We start from the raw sequence: 5,812 nt of genomic DNA, 5'->3' as shown, positions 1-5,812 counted from the left end.
TCTCTTTCTCTTTCTCTTTCTCTTTCTCTTTCTCTTTCTCTTTCTCTTTCTCTTTCTCTTTCTCTTTTTCTTTCTCTTTTTCTTTCTCTTTCTCTCCCTTTCTCTTCCTTTTTCTTTCTCTTCTTTCCCTTCCTTTCTCTCCCTTTTTTTTCCTCTTCGTCTTCCTTTCTCTCCCTTTCTCTCCCTTTCTCTTTCTCTCCCTTTCTCTCCCTTTTTCTCCCTTTCTCTCCATTTCTCTCCATTTCTCCCTTTCTCTCCCTTTCTCTCCATTTCTCTTCCTTTATCTTCCTTTCTCTCCCTTTCGCTCTCTTTCTCTCTCTTTCTTTCTCTTTCTCTCTCTTTCTCTCTTTCTTTCTCTTTCTCTCCCTTTCTCTCCCTTTCAATTTCTCTTCCTTTATCTTCCTTTCTCTCTCTCTCTCTTTCTCTCCCTTTCTCTCTCTTTCTCTCTCTTTCTTTCTCTTTCTCTCCCTTTCTCTCCCTTTCCATTTCTCTTCCTTTATCTCCCTTTCTCTCTTTCTTTCTCTTTCTCTCCCTTTCTCTCCCTCTCTCTCCATTTCTCCCTTTCTCTCCCTGCCCTGTTTTCCCCATGTTTTCTCCTTCCCCGTGCCGGTGTCGCAGCAGGGGCTGAGCCAGGATTTGGATCATCCCCAAACTTAAAGACAAAGCTGAGTCTCTCCCGGTGATTTGCATGAAACTCTTCTTTCCCATCCCATTAGAGAAAGACTCATTTCTCCTGTAAAAATAACACTGAGGGCATCCCGCTGCTTCCCCCCAACCCTTTGTTATTCTTTTGTGGGATTGTGATCCGATGCTGTTCCTAATAGTGGCTGAACCCACAAGGATATCAAACATTTCATCTTAGTTAAAAGCAGCAAAATTCTCTGAGAATTTTCCCCCCTCTGTGTACACATTAAACTGCATCAGATCAAAACTTCCTTTAAATGTTTGGTATCGTGGAGATGTTTTTCCCTTTCATCCCAGCTGAGGCTTTTGTTATTCCAGGCACTGAATAAATCTGTTCCTGCCCTTAGGAACTTAATTGAATTTTTGCTTTTTGTTGTAAATATGCAAACAGGATTTTTCCCGTACTAAAAGTGGAAAATGAAGTAGGAACAGATGAAATTTGTCACGTTTTAAGCAGAAGTTGGGGCACTTGCTCCAGCACAATGCCAGCCCGGTGTCCTGGAGAGAGGAGAACTGTGGAGGAGAGGAGGTCATGGCAAGGTTTTCTCTTCTGGGGATTTATCAAAGGAGATTTGAAATGTGGAGTTTTATTTCAGCCCGTGCTGTTTCCTGTACAGACATCTCCTAAATGGGTCATTGTATTTTATCAGCAAAACACATTGTTGGCATTGTCCAAACACTTCTCAACAATCAATATTATCTTTTCTGAGGGGAAATAATAACATTTTGTGCATGTCTGGAGCCCAAGTGATTTTCAGTGCTTATCTCCACTTTGTTTTCTCTCCTCCTGCAGTAAATTCATTCACTCTTTACTGGGATACAAATTGATCCATAAACATTTCATTACCGGCAAACGCTGCTCCTTCCATCGAGTATTTTATTTCTCTCATTTTAATTGCATCCAAAGCTGAGCATGGGGCTGGCAGATAATGAAACCAAAGCTGCCATTAACAGAAATGTGAAACTGTATTTCCTCCCTATTTTTGAAGTAGTTTTTCTGCTTATCGTGGCAATCTGCTGCTCCACTTCTCAACCCGACAAATCTTGTGTCGTTTTTTCCTGCTGGACAGCCCGGATGGGCCACAGGAGGAGGAGGAATTCCAGCCAGAGGAACTGAGTTTTATGGATTTCCCTCTGGCAGCCAAGGAAAGGGAGTTTGATCTCCCACCCTTGGGCACCTGCCCTCAGTACAGAAGTTTGTATGAAGAGGAATGATCCTGCCACTCCTGCCAGAGCTCCCAAAAAAACCCATCCACTGTGGCTTGGGAAGGAGAGGGCACTCCTCCATCCTAGGGTGGGTTTGCTGCAGGAATTCCGAGGCAGAGAAATTTTTTCTTATTAAACTGAACTTAAGGAGTGTTTGGACAATGCTCTCAGGCACAGGCCAGGATTTTTGGGGTGTCCTGTGCAAGGCCAGGACTCCACGATCCTGAGGGGTCCCTTTCCAGCTCAGCATATTCCGTGGCTCTGTGGAAGTTTAACTTGAGCATCCATCCAGTTCCAAGGGGCTGGAAACCCATCCTGATGGCTCTGGCTGCTCCAGGGAGGAGCCCAGCAGGGGCTGCAGCTTTGTGGTTGTGATTGTGGGGCCCACCTTGGCTCTGGACGTGCTGGGGGAACACAACAGAGGCGCCACGTTAGTGTTGGAAGGGAGGAATTGGGGGAAAATGGAATGGCTTGGGTGGGAAAGAAGCCCAGAAATGATCTCATTCCACCCCCTGCCATGGGCAGGGACAGCTTTTACTGCCCCAGGGTGCTCCAGCCTGGCCTTGGACACTTCCAGAGATGGGCAGCCCCAGGAGAGGCTGGGCTGTGCTCAGCCTGCCCTGGAGCCGCTCTGCTTGAGGAGGAACACTGAGAAGGAACCCAGAGGGCCCAGGCAGGGCCTGGACACTGCTGGAGCAAGAGGAACAAGCAGGAAAAGTTTCTCTGGGCAGTCCCAGGAGGTGGTGGTGGAGCAGAGGACTGGGAGCAGCGCTGGGGCAGGAGTCTGCAGTGATCCATGAGAAATGGGTTTGTTAAAGGCTCTGTGGATCAGAACAGAGCTCTGTGCGAAGAGAACGGCCCTGGAGCTGTGGAAGTGCCGCAGCCTCGAGACAGAAATGAGTAACTGCCTTGGGGAAGCTTTTTCCAAGGCTGGAGAGGGGGAGAGTGCTGCATTCAGCCTGAGCAAATGGTGACAAATGGCCCTGCAAGTAACTCCTGTATTAGGCACGACGTTATTGTTAAGCACATGTTTGGATCAGCAAATTCCTCCTGTGTTTGGGAGCTAAAGGACAACGTGAATCCCTCTGAGCTGCACTTTCCAGTGCTGGCATTAAACTCTGCTGCTGCTCTTGCAGGAGCTGGCATTGTCCACAGAAGAAATCGGAATTTGCATTATGGAACAGCGATGTCTGTTTTGATTAAGAACAACACTCTCCCCTGCTATCCTGTTTCATGAATATTTAAGTTAATTAAGCCCAGCAAAGATTTCATTTCAGCTTAATGACTTCTAAATGTGACTTCTTATGTCTGTGGAAATGAGTGAGATACGACAGGCACAGCTCTTAATACACCTAATTATGGAATTGATGCATTCCAAGGATATGGGGCGGCGGGGATTTGTCCTTAGGAAATGTGGCATCCCTGAGCCTGTGGTGTGAGCTGGGGTGGCCTGGCTGGGGGCCAAAGGGGGTCCCACAGCTGGAAAAGGGAGAGAAAATACAGGAAAAGTCTCCCGGGTCAAGACAGGGCTGTGACAAAAGCGTGGGACAAACTTTGAGTGACATCACTGCAGTGCTGAGTTATTTTGGGGCACAAAAAACCAGAGGGTGTCAGCTCATCCATAAGAAACCTGGACAGGGAAGAGATCAGAGATGCTCTCGAGATTTCTTACATTTCAGTAATTTGGAACAGAGGGGTTGCGGGGAATGATTCTGGTTTGTAGCAAAGAGGTGGAATTGGATTTGATTTTTTTTTTGTCAGGTAATTAAACATCCAGCCCAACTTCCCAGACTGGTGGTTTTGGGATGAGTGAATTGGAATTCTGCATCAGAATTGGAGAAATGGTTGGATATGCGTGGAAAATTAGTCTATTTAAGCTTAGGTGTAAGGGGGCCTTATTTTAAAAGAGCACCTAGACAGAATTATTGTCTGCTTTGGAAAATCTGACTCCCATTTTCTCAGGCATCACTGAACCTCAGTCCCAGGTAATTCAGAGCAGCTGATATTACTGGTAATGGTGGTTAAATACAGAGTTTATCCTAATGCTGACGCTGGCATCGAAAGAACCATCTCTAAAATCACCCCTCTCAGGAGTAATTCCGGAATCCCATTAGTGACTGGGCAACCTTTGTGCTCAGTCCTGAAAATGAGAGGATTATCTCCCCCAAAAAGGTCACAGGCAGATCTGGGGATTGTGGCTGGTGGCAGAGAGCCTTGGGAAAGTGTGGGGAGGAGGAATTCAGAGCAGTTCCACGTGTCCCGTGGCTCTTCAGCCACTCCTGACAAATTCCTGCCCTGTTCTTCCCAGGAAAAAACCTGAGTAACACCTGGGGAAAAGATCCCTCATTTCCTTCATTCCTTGGCCACTGTTTGAATGGAAGGCCCGAACATTCTGTATTTAGAAAGACAGGTTTGAAAAGAATGGCCTGGAGTGATAAATCTTTGTTGTTCTTTGGTGGTTCTGTGGGACGGGCAGGGAATTCCCGGGAATCCCTGGAGCCTGTCCTTTCCTGGAGGAGCACGTTCAGAAGGATGCCCCAGCAAACCCATCCCACCCAAATCTGATGAATGAGGCCGGGAATGAATTGTTGAGCATTCCCAGGTTTTAGCACTATTTGATTGGGGTTTTTTTTTTCCCATCCTAATCCTTACAAGTGTGGGGGGAGCGGATTGAGATTCTGCCTTAAACTGATGGGTCTTGACTCAATTTAAATCCAGCTAAGAGTGTTAAATTGACATCTAAGTAGGTGAGTCAAGTGCTAAGTCTCTTTCAGAACAAGCTGTAGGTGTGTTGTGATTCCAATTTATTTCTTTATAACTCCACTAATGGGATAAAGCGTACGAGGGGGATGGAAATGCTGGGATGACGAACACCGAGGGGATGGGATGTGGTTTGAAGTGGAGGCTGCATGGAAATGACAAGTGAAATCAAGGAGATTAAAAGGATCTTCTCACCTCATGCAAGGTGCTCTCCAGGGGGCTGCGCTGAAAGAAATCAGGAGGGGGGCTCGGCCTCTGAGTTAGTCTTGATTTTTATTCTCGAAGTTAGTCTTCATTTTTATTCTCTGATTTAGTCTTCATTTTTATTCTCTGATTTAGTCTTCATTTTGATTTTCTTCTCATTCCTGCTACCAGTTCTCCCGTGTGCTTTTGGGAATAGGAATTATTTCCTTTTCTTTTGCCTCTTTTGCCTCCAGTGAAGTGAACTCTGTTCCTGTGGACACCAAGAATTCCCTCCCCACTGGAAGAGAGATCCTCTTTCTGAGGATGGAGCTTTGCTTAGAGCAGTACCAGTGTTGATATAAAGCGAATTAACGAAGTTTGGTATCAAATGTGACAATGGCTTGGAGGGGCACACTTGGGTGCACTCTGTAGAGGGAAGTGTCAGAGAGAATTTGGGGGAAACCCAACAAGGACCCCCTGAACCCCTTCCCAAGGGAGTTCTGGTGCAGCTGGATCCAGGCTTACTCCTAGGTTTGGTCAGAGGTTTGTGTCCAAAGATTCAGATGGACACAATCAATCTATTCTGTCAGCCAAGATGTTGAAGTTAATCTTTGAATTAACTGCTAATCCCAGCTGCTGATCCCTTCCCAAGAACCCTTCCCAGTAAGGAATCATTCAACCTTTGAGGAATAACTGAATGTTACTCTTGACCTTCAAGAAGTAACCTTGAAGATTACTCTCAGCATTTGAGGAGTAATTTTGAGAATTACTCTCATCCTTCAAGGAGTAACTTTGAGAGTTACTCTGGGCCATTGAGAAGTAACTTTGAGAGTTACTCTTATCCTTCAAGGAGTAACTCCGAGAGCTAGTCTGGACCTTTGAGAAGTAACTTTGAAAATTACTCTCAACGTTTGAGGAGTAATTTCAAGAGTTACTCTCCACTTTTTGAGTAACTCTCAAAATTACTCTTATCCTTCAA

Source organism: Parus major, chromosome 22 (genome assembly GCF_001522545.3).
Source record: "Parus major isolate Abel chromosome 22, Parus_major1.1, whole genome shotgun sequence".
Classification (NCBI taxonomy): domain Eukaryota; kingdom Metazoa; phylum Chordata; class Aves; order Passeriformes; family Paridae; genus Parus; species Parus major.
Note: the sequence above shows the minus strand (reverse complement) of the source record.